General features: G+C 40.0%; 1 protein-coding gene across 1 annotated transcript in view; it reads left to right on the top strand.

Annotated features, from left to right (window-relative positions):
- The window catches only part of FBXL7 (F-box and leucine rich repeat protein 7), a 382,032-nt gene that overhangs the window by 27,339 nt on the left and 338,043 nt on the right, over positions 1 to 16,650 (top strand). The window lies entirely within an intron of this gene.

Below are 16,650 nucleotides of genomic sequence, written 5' to 3'. Positions count from 1 at the left end.
GGCAGACACAGATATATAGTAGATGTATAAAGCGTATATTTATACATAGAAAAAAGCCAAAAGCAAGTACATGAAAATATTATAATGAGCTTTCCCTGAGTAGTGAGATATATGATTTATTCTTTCCTAATCATACTCTTAATAATTTTCCTAATTTTCTCATTAGAATAAAGGACTATTATAATAAAAAAGATTATTAAATGTAATTTAGGATGATATGGGGACTTTATGTTGACATGAAATGCAACTCTAAAAATATAATTTCAAGGCTTGCTAATAGAACCCCTGTTGGACAACAAACTGAGTATTTTCAGGAATGTACTGGTTATTTGGGATGGTTATATGGGACTGGCTCTGGGATGGAGGCAGGTTGACTGGGGTCAGAAGAGAGTTTGTGGGAAGCACAAGTGGTCATGGATCAGTAAATCCTATTTAGTGTTTTGTTATAATGTAATTTTCATTTCAGTTTTTAATAGTTTTGCTCAAGATTTTATCTCATATAACCCAGTTTTCTTTAATTACTTACACGTTCAACTTAGTCATAGTTTATTGAAGCCTACTGTGTACTTCACACTAAATTAGTCTTTGTACACTGCCATTTTTCTCTCTCTGCCCTCTCTTATCTTTCCTAGGACATGAACTATATCAAATTTAATTTATATGCCTCCCCCTTCTTGCCATTCCTTTACAAATAGTGTTATGCTCAAAGAAACCCTTTGTTGGTATTGTTGCCTCAGGGTCAAGAGTGTGCAATCTTTGATATGTTACTAAACTCTCTCCATCTTGGTGTCTTCAACTATGAAATGGAGGTGCTTTGGGGCCGGCCCGGTGGTGCAGCGGTTAAGTGCGCACATTCCACTTTGGCGGCCCAGGGTTCACGGGTTCGGATCCCGGGTGCGGACATGGCACCGCTTGGCACATCATGCTGTGGTAGGCGTCCCACATAAAAAGTAGAGGAAGGTGGGCATGGATGTTAGCTCAGGGCCATTCTTCCTCAGCGAAAAGAGGAGGATTGGCAGCAGTTAGCTCAGGGCTAATCTTCCTAAAAAATAAAAATAATAATAAAATAAAATAAAATGGAGGTGCTTTTAATAAGAATATTGTAGGCTTCTGTGACGATGACATGTTTTGTGTAAAATGTTAACTTATTGGTTGGTATATAGTGAGTGCTAGATAAAAGTCATTCCTGTTCATTATTGAAACAGAGCCATGTGTACCCAAATACACTTGATGAATAAGTCTGTTCAGTATTGTGTGGTCAGATACATCTTTTTGCAGTGTCTATTTCTTGTAGACACTAGGAATGAAGAGCTTTGGTTACCTGAAAATTCTTAGCGTATTATAGAGTTCTGCATCTTAATATTAAATAATATTGCTTCCACCATTTAAAAAAATATTTTGAAGTGAGAATTCACACTTCTTGAATGATCTGGCCCAGATATTGGTTTAATTCGTTATGGGGAAGAAACTGTGACTGCTTCTTCAACAGCCTTTATTTTTCTGGATCTAGCCCTTGGATAGAGACAACATTTCTGAGATAATTCCTTGAGGATTTATTTTGAGGGATAAATTATTGTTTGTATCAGTCAGATATTTCCTTGGCTAAGTTGGAAGTTAAAGGATTTAATTAAAGCTGAATAAAAATCATTCTTTCAAGAACTTTACTGACCGCTGGGACCAAAACTGCTTTGTTGCCAGAAATAAAATTTCAGTGACCAATGTCCTCTCTCATGGGCTCCATTTCCAGCATCATCCTCCGGTATCTGCTCATCCTTTGGCTGTACCTTGTAGGTCTCCAGCCAGACAACAAAGAGTTTTGGCTCCTGTGCCTTTAGAGGGGAGAAAATCAGAATGAAAGAAAAACTTCACATCATTGTCATGAATCAGATGCCACCAGAGCAGTGGTTGACGTGGTTGAGTGGATTCAAGAACTATTTAGGGCTTAACATTGGGAGAACCATGCTTTGGTTGAACATCAGACTAAAGAAGAGCCAGGGAGTCTCCCACATTTATGATGTGGATGAATGATTGAATGGGGGTGTCATTCACTGAGAGAGGAAATGCAACAAGAAGAGTATGATTTGGGGGCAAGAGAATGTGTTCCAGACTTGTTGAGTTTAAGGTGACTGTGAGATACCCAAATGGGGATGTCCAGTGGAAGTTCATCTGAAACTTGGGGAGAAATCTGGGTCAGAGAGATTTGGGAGCATCGGCTTGCAGTTGAAATCACTAGCATGCGTGACTTTGGTCAAGGAGAGTATTTCTTAGAGTCACACTGTAAGTCTGATGCAAACCACACTCTTGTCTTAATGCCCTACATACTGTGGCTATTCCATAAACATTTTGTGTAAATGATGAAAAACTGATTGGCTCATGGGGATAAATTGTTTTCTCATTTTGGCTCCGCAGAAATGACAAAACATTTTTGTGGTAGGATAGAAAGGGTATGGCGTGTGGTTATGAGTGATATTAAGTATTGTTTACATGTAGGGAGCTGAGGGAATTTATGAATGAGTTTCAGACAGCCCACAGGGACTTGAAATTATACACAGAAATGGGTAAAGGAGCCATAATTTTTGTCAGATTCTTAAAGAGTCATGAAAATGGCTGAATAAATTCCTGTTATCCTAGAGGCAAATAAAGGGAACAAAGATCACATCAGAATAACACAGAAAGCCAGAAAAATCACCTAAACAATGAAGGATCCCAGTTCCTCTGGCCTGTGCTTTTTCACCCTGTGCCAGTATTGTACAATATTAGGGGAATTTGGGGGTCAGGAGTTTCATAGTGTGGCTTGGCAGAATCAAAGGCCAAAAAATGATTAATTCTAGATGTGGATAATCTTGGAAGAACAAGGAGTGTAGGGAGAATCAGGGGTTATTTCCAAAATCTGGCTGCTTCTTTAGCCAAAATATTTACTCTCTTGTTTACTACAAATGGTAAGACATGGAAGGTAATTTTGAGAATATTCAACAAAACATTCCTAGTTATTTAATGAAGGATCAGCATTTTTGTTTGGTTTTGTTTTATTTTCTTCTTAAATTGACTTTACTTTTTAGAGCAGTTTTAGGTTCATAGCAAAATTGAGAGGAATGTCCAGAAATTTCCCATATACCCTGTGTCCCCAAACACCCACAGCCTCCCTCATTATCAACGTGCCCCACCAGAGTGAGACATTTGTTACAATTGATGAACCTTCATTGACGCATCGTTAACCAGAGTCTATAGTTTATATTATGGTTCACTCTTGGTGTTGTACATTCTGTGGGTCTGGAAAAATGTGTAATGACACGTATCCACCATTATAGTATCATACAGAATAGTTTCACTGCCCTAAAAATCCTCTATGCTCCATACATTCGTCTTTCCCTCCCCTCTAACCCCTGACAATTGCTGATCTTTTTACCATCTCCATAGTGTTGTCTTTTCCAGAATGTGATAATACAGTATCATACAGTTGGAAATCATACAGTATATACTTTTTTCAGATTGGCTTTTTTCACTTAGTAATATGCATTTCAGTTTCCTCTGTGTCTTTTCATGGATTGATACCTCATTGCTTTTTAGTGCTGAGTAATATTCCATTGTCTGGATGTACCATGGTTTATTTATCCTTTCACCTAGTGAAGGACATCTTGGCTGCTTCCAAGTTTTGGCAATTATGAATAAAGCTGCTATAAACATCCATGTACAGGTTTTTGAGTGGGTGTAAGTTGTCAACTCATTTGTAATTTGTAAGTACCCAGATGTGTGATTGCTGGATCATATGGTAAGAGTATGTTTAGTTTTGTAAGAAACTGCCAAACTGTCTTCCAAAGTGGCTGTACCATTTTGCATTCCCACCAGCAATGAGCAGTGTTCCTTTTGTTCCACATCCTTGCCAGCATTTGGTGTTGTCAGTGTTCTGGATTTTGGCCATGCTAATACATAGGTAATGATATCTAATTGTTGTTTTAATTTGCATTTTCCTAGTGACTTATGACATGGAAGAAGTTTGTATATGCTTATTTTCTATCTGTATGTCTTCTTTGGAGAGCAGAATTTTTAACAAGATGTTAAATTGTAAGTTTTGACTAAGGCATGAAAGCATGGTAGAATGACATACCAAAGACTCCAGACCAAATACGAATTTTTTTTTTTTTAAAGATTTTATTTTTCCTTTTTCTCCCCAGAAGCCCCCCGGTACATAGTTGTATATTTTTAGTTGTGGGTCCTTCTAGTTGTGGCGTGTGGAATGCCGCCTCAGCATGGCCTGACGAGTGGTGCCATGCCCACGCCCAGGATCCGAACTAGCGAAACCCTGGGCTACCGAAGCGAAGGCGTGAACTTAACCACTTGGCCACGGGCCTGGCCCCCCAAATACAAATTTTTAAGTGAAATTTCAAAGACCAGTTTTATAACCCTTGAATCTCTCACTGCATAGAGGCTAAAAAGGGTTGGGTTATTAAAGATTAAAAGAGAAGATATGAAAGCAAGTATCTTTTGACAGAGCTATTGGTGTTATGTGGGCCCCCTTCCCCAGCCCATAGGGAACAGGAGGGGTGCCTGCCCTTCCCCTAAGGCCATTGAGAAGGCTTTAACCAGACAACTTGCAGTGTTCCCTGAAGTGAGAGGAGTGACAGAGGTATGGGGTTTTTCTCCTGCATGGACAATCTTCTTTGCAGCTACTTCAGTGTTCAGAGCAAAGTGAGTTTATGGGGAAATGGATGCTTGAGTATTTCCTAAGGACAGGAACCACCCCCCGTAAGTGGGAGCTAAGGGCCAGATGGTCTTAAATGCTGTCTAATAGGTTCCTCTGGGGTTAGTTGACTAGCTCTCAGCAGGGGGATGCTGGCGGTATCATTGGACCACGGGTTGTAGAAACAGTAAGTGGCCAGTGAGAGAAAAGTGTCTTTTCCATATCAAGGGAACTACCATGAGCGATACTGAGACACATGAGAGATACTGACCTACGACAACGAGGATGAGTAACACATAGGATCCAGAAAAATACATTAAGTGTTAGCCAGACCCAGGTTCTGTCAGTGCCTGTCAAATAAGATCTCTTCTGCTCATCTTGTTCTTCCTCCACATAGGACTCAGTTCCCTGAGTGTTTAATCGAGGAGCAGGGGAAAAATTTTCCCGTACTGAATACATTCTCAAGGGGTAGTGGAGGACCAGAATAAATTACACCTTGTGAGTCCTGCTTATTCAATGTGCCAGTTACACATTGAAAGTGTGGCACAATCAGAAAAACAGGTTGAAGGTTATTAACTACAAGAAAAATTCTTGATCCTGTTTAATTCTGAGAACATAATTTTCCTTTAGAAGTAAGTCATTAATATTCTATTATTCTTCATCTGTAAACAGCAAGTAGAAATAGCCCAAATTGTGCTATTCAATGGCTTTGTTATTCTTAGACAATTCAGGTGAAGACTAATATCTTCAGGGGGTAAACCGAAGATGCTGCTCACCGCCTCCTGTGATGTTTTACACAACACAATTGCGTTGATAGGATTGGAGGAGGTAGAATAAGTGTTTTTTGCTAAATCATAGGCCAGAAATCAACAGATTCAAGTTGACATTGAAAGTTGAGTTTTCAAGAAATTACTGGCATTCATGAGTTCAGACTATTAATAGCAAATGTGCTTGGGAAACCTGATACTCTCTCTTGCATGCATCCTGGCAGAGCCTGCTATTTAAATCTATTTAAATGCATCTCCTCTGATTATGAAAGGCCCCACACAGGCCAGTGTGCACTTGAAGGGACTGGTGGGGAGCAGTGGGTCAGTGGCATTGTGTTGGTATGATTCCAGCCAAAATGTGGGGGAAATCAGGTGGTTTGTTTACTTGTGGGTTGACGCAAACTCAGAAAGCATGTTTGGGTAATTCTTCAGTACAGATTTAGAGACAGTGGATATTAGAGGAGCCGGTAAAAAAAATGTTGATGGAGGAGAAAATAAAAATGTGTTCTTATGAGTGGTAGGCAGAAGAAAAAATTCTAGAGGATAAACAGAAGGAAAAAGCACATAGACTTTTTATTAGCTTACAGAACTAAAATGATTTGCAGATGTTCGGCTGAGTGTTTCACATAAAACATACTTATATACCTGGGCTTTTGTCCCCCTCACTTATTTTAATAGCTGAAGCATCTTTCTCTTGTGAACAATTTATTCTAATGGCAATAAAAATTCAACAGCACCACCTCATTATATCAATAGCAAATGACTTCTATGGCATCTTAGCTTGCTTTGTAGGATTGAGCTCTGATGACTGATGTCAACCATGTCTAGCCAGACGCTTGGATGAGTGAGGTTGTAAATAGGGAACCACAGAAAAATAGCACAGCTTTTAAAATACTGCTCAGCTTTCAAGTTTCTCCTCACCTACGCACAAACATAAAGTTTAGAACAAGGATGTTGGGAAATCTGCTCGGATTTCACAGAAGGGCTTTCCTAAGCTGTGTAATTCTCATCAGGTCTAGACTGTACTTTCTTTATTTGCTACCTCTTTTTAAGTTGACTGGGAGTCATCTGTGAGTCTACTATTTGGGCTGTGATTCTTTTTATCTTCAGTAAAAGCTTCTATTGATGAGGGAGACAGACCGAGGACTCTTGGTGTCCTAGAAGAGAGATTTTATTGGATACTCTGTAAAATTATTTTAGGAGAGTGTGAGCAAATGTTCCTCCTATAGGTCATCCCTCTGCCTTGGTGCATTCATGAAAGGAGGTCATTTTTCCAACATACATGTCCTAGGCTTTCTTTTGCAAAGTGCAGAATATTATGTAAATAATATTTTGATTGTTTTATAAAACAGTGGCATTTTGTGTATAACTCAAAGTTATTCTTTTTTTAAATTTGTTTTAAAAATAATTAACACAATTGCTAATAAAGATCCTTTATTTTACTCTGTTTATGGGTTTTCAGAAAATATAAAGTTGGGTGAAAATCTGATTTCCTGGTTATATTTATCATTATTTCGTGATCATAGCTTTTTCAGAATGACTTGATTATCCATTTTTCCCAGGTAGCAATGCAAATAAAGCATTCTGCTTGATTTAACCATGGTCACTGGAGTAGCTATGGAAGAACCAGCTTGGGGGAGATGAAAAGCCCTGAATTGAGCTCTTTGCCTTCATTGACAGGGATGATATGGTTAAAAAGCTCATGAATCAGGGTCAATGTAAACTTTCTTTTCTTTTCTTTTTTTTGAGGAAGATTAGCCCTGAGCTAACATCTCCTGCCAATCCCCCTGTTTTTGCTGAGGAAGACTGGCCCTGAGCTAACATCCATGCCCATCTTCCTCTACTTTATATGTGGGACGCCTGCCACAGCATGACTTGACAAGTGGTGCCATATCTGCACACAGGATCCGAACCAGCGAACCCCGGGTCGCCGAAGCGGACCGTGCAAATTTAACCGCTGTGCCACCACGCTGGCCCCCAGTGTAAACTTCCTTTTCTTGCTCTTCCAATCAAGTATTTGTTTGACTGAAGAAAACCTTTTTACAGTAAAATACCCGAAGTACATTTCACTTATTGGTTATATAGTCCTTTTGTAGGGCAATTTGTTGTCAATCAAAAATGTGAATTTGCATATATTTTACATAGCGGTTTTAGTTTTAGGACTCTGACCAGCAGGAGGACTTGTTCCAAGTTAGGTTTTTTTTTTTTAACAACTGTTGCCAATCTTTTTTTGTTTTCTTCTTTTTCTCCCTAAAGCCCCCAAGGACATAGTTGTATATTCTAGTTGTGAGTGCCTCCAGTTGTGGTATATGGGACACCGCCTAGCATGGCCTGATGAGCGGTGCCATGTCGGTGCCCAGGATTTGAACCGTTGAAACCCTGGGCCACCGAAGCAGAGTGCATGAGCTTAACCACTTGGCCACGGGGCTGGCCCCCCAGGTTAGGTTTTTTTTAACCATATGGGACTAAGGCCAAATGTTTCCTCCTAGATTTAAAGTCTCCACAACCCAATCTCGTCTCCCAAGGGGAAATCTCTTGCCTGCCTCTCTGATCGCCCAGCCCTCTAATCTCTGCCAGTGAGGCCAGCCAGCCCTTAGCAGCTCTTACAGACTCCGGTAAAATTCTATTCAGTGGTAGGAGAAAAGAATGAAGGTTAAATGTGTTTTGGTAATCTTCCCTTGGGTTCTTCAAATTGTAAGATTTTGTCTCATTTACTTCATCTCTCCCTCCCTGCCTGTCCAATGTGTGTGTGTGTGTGAGTGTGTGTATGTGTGTGCTCATGTCAGTATGCACCTGCATATGTATTTTCTTTTGGCTGAGCTATTTGCAGATAAGTTGCAGATAGAATGTCTCCTCCTTCTCGAATACTCCAGCATCAATCCCTTAAGTATAAAGACATTCTCTTACATCATCACCAGTATCCCACCCAATACTGTTTATATTCAAATATAGTTTGTTTTTCTTTTCATTTTTTTGGATTTAATTGTATTTTTGAATATGGAAAACAGTTGCATGATTGAAAAGTCAAAACAAAACTCTACGTGTCTAAAAAGGTGTAGTCAGAGAAGCTGCCATTTCCACCCCTTCCCCCTCCCCCTATTTCCTACTCTCCCTATAGAAAGCCATTTTTATTACTTTCTAGTTTTCCCCCTCTTTCTTTTTGTAAAAATAAATGTGTGACTATAGATTTCCTTTCTCCTTTCTTACTTACACAAAAGGCAGCATGTTATGTACCCACTTTAGATGGAGCTTTTTTTTGACTTAACAATATATCCTGGATATCACACCCTGTAAGTTCCTAGAGATCTTTCTCTCAATGAGGACTCATTAGTTGACAGATAATACTCTTCAAGAAATCATATAATTGAATTACACATCAGAATCAATGCATCATTCTACTTTACACCAGTGACCTTGCTTTATTTAAATTTTTAAAAGAAAAAATAGCCATTCTTTTAAATATTTATCATCAGTTAACACTGTAACAGTGTGGCTTTTTATATATTTCCAAATAACTTTAATGTAGATTTTTTAAATCTGCTTTCCGTATAACTCTATGTATGGCATTTAGTGCGAGTATGTGCATGTGCCTGCATTTTCTTGATTATCCCATTTTAAGTGATTAACAAATGGAGGTCCAGAAGGTATAGGAGACTTTTCTGCCATCACCCATGAGACCTGCCTATGAATGTCCTTCTGCAACCCTGCAATGACAAATAATTTTCAGTCACAATTTTAGCACATTCCATAATTTAGTGTTTTTTCAAGTATAATTACTATATCTACTATGGGGCATATAATCGTATATTCTGTACACTTAGACCTATAAGTATTGTTACTCCTTTGGCACAATTTCAACATTTGTGAAGAGCCAAAAATTCCAAATTCCTAATTTTTTATTCCATAAGACATAAATGACCCTTTGTGGTGTTAGTGCACATGGGGCAGAGAAATAAACTTCAGAATCCATAAGACCTTTTGCATATTTTGATTGAAACAAATCTAAAATGTTCCAAACTGCAAATTCTTTTTCTGCTTTTTAAATCATAAGATACACTAAAACAGGAACAGGGTTGCTCTGTTTTATGTTAGAGTCCCTATGATTTTTATGCCCCTTTGTGTATACAGGAATGGCAGTTTGCTTTCAGAATACAGAAGAGCTGGTTTCCTGAGCTAGAAACAGGTTAGGGGTTCAGTGTAGTGAATGAGGTGATCTACCAGATGCCCTTTCCATGCTGAAAGGAAATTTGGGGTTCCTGAGCAGTGAAAGTCTAAATATAGGTTTAATGGATGTCCATTTGTGAGTAATACAGAGGAGAGCTGGCACTGGAAGAGAGTCATTTTCTTCCAGTGTTTCCAAAAGAAAACCAGCAACCCCAATTTGGTCCAACAACCATTCATACTGTTTTTAATATGTAATAGGCTTCAAGCTGGGCACTGGGGATATACTGATGGATAAAGCATATTCCCTACTCTTAACACTAGTCTAGCAAGGGGTAAATTGTTCACTCATATTTGTGTCTTCATGGACCTAGAAACATTCAGGGAGAAACTGCTGGTGGGTCAACGGGACTCTGACAAGCCAGGGTCTAGTTATCAGTCACATGCACAGAACGGTAGAAAGTGAAGGGTCAAGCTCGGTGGGAAGGCTACTGGGTAGTGACAGTTATTGGGCCATTGAGCTGTAGATGGGATATCTATTTCTTTTAAAGTCTTCCAACTGTTTTGAAATGGTCCTCAGAACTAAATAAGCTCAGGAAATAAATGTACTGGGTCTACCAAATTTGCATGCGCTCTGTCCTCTGTCAGCAATTAGAGCGCCCTTGCTTATCCATCCATGCTTCGCCTATTTTAGTAGGTCAAGGGAACCTCAAATGAGCACTTACTGGAAATACACTTAAGTCGTTATATGTGACAAAGTGTCCTTTTAAGATTAATTATTTCGTAAGCCCATTTTGCCAATTACTGTTTTTCATTGTCTGGTTTGATTTTGCAGTTGGTTCCAGTATCTAGTATGTCATTGAGACATCTGATAATGCCAGCTCAGACACTTTTGGGCATAAACTCTACATTACGCACATACACACATACACGCACACCCCCCCCCATCCCTCCACACATACCTTAAATGCCACCAAAAATAAATAGCAAAGGAGGAAAGATACATTATATTTACTTTAAGTTTTGGGTCTAGGCTTATCCTCATGATTAATTTCAGAGTAGGATGTGGCTACAGAATTTTCTCGTGAGTAGGGAAATTAAACAGCCCACTGAAGGTCACTTCTAGCCTTGAAACATTCATCTCCCGCTTTATTGTTTAAGAAGGTAGCATAGTGTCCTGTTAACTATTCAGCGAAGTTTGCCTTCCTCCATAAATCATGTGAACTTCACCTTCATCTGAGCTCATTCATTTTAGCCCATCTAATTTGTTAAATTTTTGGTTCAGGGGATCATTGTCTATCTCCTTTAGGGTGCCAAGGTAAAATCTCCCCACACCTTACTCTGAAGGATTTTTGAGATTTTCTGCTTACAAGAAAATGATCTCTCTGGAGACAGCTCCCGCGTTCTGCACATCTTTTATAGGTAGAGGTGATCTCTCCCCACCTTACTGTTTCTGATCCTTGGGAATATCCTTAGAACAATTAGGAAGAATTAAGGTTATTTCTCCTTATGCTATTCTCTCTGCTCGCACTGGATCCATATTTTCCACTTCACATGTCATGCTTATTTTCATCATCATGGTTCAAGTACCAATCCTATCTGTTACTGGTTCTGTTGACGAAACTTTATCGAGTATGGGCCCTGTGCTAGACATTTCAATAACTCTTTTTTTCCCTAAATTTCCCTAAGCAATAGACTATCTTGTGAGGTGGTCTAATGTTTTATTAGCAGATATATTAGTTTGTAATTTAGAAAGGAAAATTAGGAGCAATCGAGTAACGAGACTGTATGACCCATAGGCTGGGGATTCAACGTGAACAAGACAGACAGTCCCTGCTGGACACCACAGTCTAGCGATGGCTTTGCCAAGTAATCAGGGAACCCCCAAAACAGTGTGATAAAGAACTTCTATCCAATGTGTCTTTTTTATTTATGTTATCATCTCTAGTTTTTCTCCGGGGTTATTCCCTTACGTTCGGTGAAGGTTGTAGGCACAGTTTTAATATGCCAGCATTTGAAACTTAGACACACATGCAAAAATACATATTAAACTGAATAATAGTGTTTGGAAGAGTAATACGATATTTTAATATGGATTGTCATTTTCTTCAACTGAATATCACTGTGTTTTTGCTGCTTTCGATTTTTGATGATTCTACCATCAATTTTTCCTTTTATTTATTACTGACATCCTGCAGGAGCTGGAGAAATCTTGCAGAGAGGAAGGAGTTGCGCTGATATTTGAATGCTGGGTAGAATTTAGATCTACACTGTTCACTATGGTAGCTGCTAGCCACATGTGGCTATTGAGCTCTGGAAATATGGCTAATTTGAGTCAAGACCTGCTGTAAGTGTAAAACACACACTGGATTTTGAAAACTCAGTATAAAAAATGTAAAATATCTCCTTAATATTTTGTAGTGGTTACATATTGAAATTATAATATTATGGATATATTGTATTAAATGAAATATATTAAAATTAGTTTTACCTTTTATAACTTTTTAAATATGGCATCATTAGAATATTTAAAATTAACATCTAAGGCTCGTAGTTTGGCTCGCATCATCTATCTATTGCATAGACGCATATACAGATAGGAAGGGACATTGCAAATTGAATGGGGTGGAGGGCCAGGGAAGGCAGAGGCGGGTGGACAGAGTCTTATGGTTTGAGGATGTGATCATGAATCAAGTTGGAAGCCAGAAGAAAGAAGCTTTTGAGCATAGTTGACACACCGAGCTTGTTGAGAGACTGGGAAATCCAGGTGGACATTTCCGATGGTCGTGGTCTAGCAGAATAGATGTGTCTTTGACTCGGAGGAGCGATTTGAGTCAGAGATATGGATTTGGGAGATGTCCTTTTGCATGTAAAACTCCAGGGAGTATCCGAGGCCAGAGGGGAGAGGAACCTTGGAGTGGGCCTCTAGGGCTTGGTTTATGAGCTCCTTCCCAGGAGGTTTGCACCTGCTACACTCTGCCTTCTGTTCTGCTCATGATGTTTGCACTCTGGGGAGGAGTTTAAAGAAAATGAAGAAAACTGATTACCTCTTGAGAAATGTTCCCCTTCATTTTATCTCCTGAAGATTGGCAGGGGGCAGGGCCTATATTTGGGGAAGGAGGATCTGGCAGCTTTGTGCAAAGGATGTAAAGCAGGAATCCATGAGAGATGAGTAAAGGACTGATGTACAGCAGCAAAGGGCAGGGTGTGAAGTCAGGCACTGTGAGCTGGTTCCCTGCCCTGGGCTGCCTCAGGCTGCGGGAGGATGGGTGTGGGGGTGACCCTGGTAAGGAGATCAGGATGACAGACACTGGCAAATTGGGAAGCATCCTAGACTGACATTTCAGTTTCCTGTTTAACCCGGAAAGGATGCTAGGAGTTCTTGTTTTCCTAAGTCTACAATAGACTAACTTATGACGCCATCTAATATTTCATTAACTGATATATTAGCTTATAATGTGGAAAGGAAAGTTAGGAACAAGGAAGTAATGAGGCTGAATGCCCCCTGGAGTTAATAAACTGTGGTTTTAAAGGGTAAAACCAAGAACATTTTGAACAATGATGCTGTGTTTGGAACTCAGAAAGCCTCCAAAGGTAAACTCCTTTGAACGATAAAACTCACATTGATGTCTGCGTTCTGGAATGCACATTAAAAATTCATCCTAATTACCTCATTGACATACCTCATCAACAAGAATAAAAGTGATAATAGCTAACACTCATCAAACATGGCTCGCAGGTACTCGGTGGTGAAGAGTTGTCGCTGCTTGCCTATGTTCGGACTTAGGTGAGTAACCTGGGCATTTTCCTTAACCTCTCTGTTCCTCAGTCTCCTCACCTATAAAATGGGTATAAGAATTATATCTACCTTGGAGGTATGTTTTGATCACTAAATGAGTTATATACATGAGGGACACATGGCACATAAAATCATTTCCGGGACTGAGTAGGAGTTGGACAAATGTCAGACATTAGTTGGTGGAACGCGTGCAGTTATCTTCTTGGTCTCTTTATAAGGAGGAGAACAGTTACCTTCTTGGTCTCTTTATAAGGAGGAGAAAATTTTGTGTTGGAAAAGTGAAGTCAGAAGCTGGCAAGTCAGTTGTAGAACCATGTTCAACCCAAGCTTAGCCAGAATCTCAAGCTTGTGCCCTAAACCACCCCAAGTCAGTCAGCTACAGCATGCGGGCCAAATCCTGCCCACTGCCCACCTTTGTAAGGCCCTAGAACTAGGGAGGGTTTGTATGGATGAACATTGCAAGTGAGTTGATGATAGGAAACACTACCTTTGAACCCAAATGAAGGGACATGTTATCCCCAGCCCCCGCAAAATAATTCCAGTCTCTCATTAGTAAATTTGTATTCTACAAGTGGTTGTACTCAATTATTATGATTCTGTTGTAGATTTCATGACTAAAAGATGTGGAAATGTGTTTTCTCTCTTGTTTTATAAGTATCTACATAATAACCTTGACTTTGACACTAGTTCTGCAAAGCCTAAAACACTCCTCTCTGGCCCTTTCCAGAAAACCTTTGCTAGATGTTGCCCTAACCACTCTGTTGCTGCCTCCATTTCTGGTAGCTGTTATGGTGTTCCCTGTGGGAGAATGTTCTGAAAACCAGAGACCTGGTCATTACAAATAGGTTGCAGGGGACAAAAGCTGGGTAGTCAAGGCAAGTGAGGGAAGATGCTTCCAGAAGCAGGGCTGTGAGCGATCACAGTGCCGCTGCATGCAACAGATTCTGGCAGGAACTTGTGCCCAGCAGGAGCTTCTGTGCAAAGCCCTAGGAGGGTATGTTTTTGAAAATTTCCTCTGCTAGGCAACATTGGCTAAATTTGTCAAAATAGGAACATTCTTCCAGATTACACTTTTCTTTCCACCTCTCAGGAGTGCTCTAAATAAAAAATGTCCTCAAAAGATGTAAGCCTGGGAGCTTGGCAGAACTTTTCAAAAGCAACTTGAAGTATTTTTATTTTCCCTTGAAGGAGGCTTGGAAAACTCATTTGCATCACTAAGCTGTTGGAAGATATGGGGGCCTGGAATAAAAATCACGTAACAAATGACTTCTGGGATGTGTTTAAAGGGCTCTGGTAGCTGAGATGGTGTGATCGGTGACAAGGAGCCCATGGCAATTTTGATTTTGCGGAATAAAAACAGAGCAAAGAGATGGAATTCTGGAGGTTGCTGTTGTGGCCTTAAAGAAACCATCAAGATGTTCAGCCTGTGTCAGCTGTTTCATTTCATAGGTGCGAAGATGGGGACTCAGGGATCTTGAATAACCTCTTGCCCCAGCTGATGAGTGGCCCAGAAGTAGACCCTAGTGTTCTCTCAAACTTCCTTGTTTACTTTGCCATCGGAACTGCTATAAACCTTGTTCTTGAAACTTGTTTCACATTTAAAACAAGTTCAGATAACTCTCTTTGTGATGACCCAAATTTTCCTGAACTCTTTCCTGAAAATGGCTTGCCCTCCGTTCTGGGACTGCCATATGTAATGAGACCAAAGTCACCTTACACCCCACCTGGCTCCTGGCTCGAGGGGTACCCACCAGGCTGTGAGCTCGCCCGCCCGCCCACCATTTCTGATCTCCCCTTTGGAGCAGCTGAAACACTTCAAGGCTTGACTTGAACAGTAGCATATGAGCAAATGTTAAAATTTAAATCTGGGCTTTTGGCCATATAAAACAGGGTGGGAGTTATTATTTTCTGCCAATTTTAAGTAAAATGAACGTCCACTTTTTTGGATTGGGAGAATGAGGCAGAAAACCTCTTCCCAGGAAACCCCTGCCTTTCATCTCTTGATGTTTGTGTTGTACTCAGCACTGTCACAGAGTTGTCACGTTCTAGCACGACACGGGCTTGAGTAGAGAAAACACCGCTGGTGTATGCCGTGGTCCATTAATTCGTGTTCATTTGCATGTCGCTTGCTTTCTCAGAACGTGTACTTGACCCAGGAGCATCTGCGTTACCATGGAACCCCTTTTCTTTGGCTGTTAGGCACCAACATTTGAATGGTTTCTCTTTCAAGGCAGAAGGCCTCTGTACTTTGCAAGTTTCTCTCTACAAAGCACGGGAACAGTGCATTATTTCTGCATAATTATCCAACTGGTAGTAACACTAGGGGTCTGTCCTGTCTGTTTTCTATGGGATAGTTTCAAGAGCAAGAATTTCACTCTTTCGGACTTGGGAGGGATTTTAGCCAATACAAGCCTAAACCATTGTCCTGAGTACTGAGATGATCGCCCAGTCTCATGCTGTGCAGTAGTGGCGGAATGGAGACTGATGCTCCTGGCTGTGCTTCCTATTGATCTTTGTCCAGTTATTAAAATAATTTTAGCTTATTTTTTTGATATGGGATAAATGTTTAGCAAGTTGCAAAAAAACTTATTAAGGGCTTTTCTAAAGGAATTCATTTTATGCCTATTCATTGTTTTTCTGCATTTGAAAGTGGTGTTATATTTTTGTGTGTGTATGTTTATGTATAGGTGTGTAAATGCAGTACTTTTGACCTCTGCTTCTGTCACAGGCTGGCATTGGGAGAAGCTTGAACATCAGTTTCAGTCTTGGCTTACATCCCTAGTGTATGTCTTTGTTTCTTTTGTTCCGGAGAGTCTCACCCCTTCCTGTTTCTTTAGTATTCATCTCATCCTCATATCATCTTGTCTGTTTTGTGGTATCCCTTAGTCTTGGTGGAATTTACAGGCATAAAGTAACTCATCTGATTTTCAGAAGGTAAGAAAATGTTGCTACTTACATCTTTTGAAAGCCTTCCACTTGTCAGGTACTCTGACATATGGATTATCTAGTTTGATGCTCACAGAATCTATGGGCCATTCATAATGAAAAAAGCCTTTTTTCTTTCAGGGCATACTATAGTATGCCCTATATTGTCCTGGAGGTTTTGTCTGCTATTTGATTTAATTCCATTAGCCATCATGTCATTTGATGAATGCTATTGGCCACTTCCTCCTGTCCTAGTGGAAACACTTTTATCCTTGGCCCTTGACACAGCAGTCTCCTGGTTTTACCTCTGCCTCCCCTGT

This window comes from Equus caballus, chromosome 21 (assembly GCF_041296265.1).
Source record: "Equus caballus isolate H_3958 breed thoroughbred chromosome 21, TB-T2T, whole genome shotgun sequence".
Lineage (NCBI taxonomy): Eukaryota > Metazoa > Chordata > Mammalia > Perissodactyla > Equidae > Equus > Equus caballus.
Note: the sequence above shows the minus strand (reverse complement) of the source record. Positions and strands in the feature narration are given on the sequence as shown.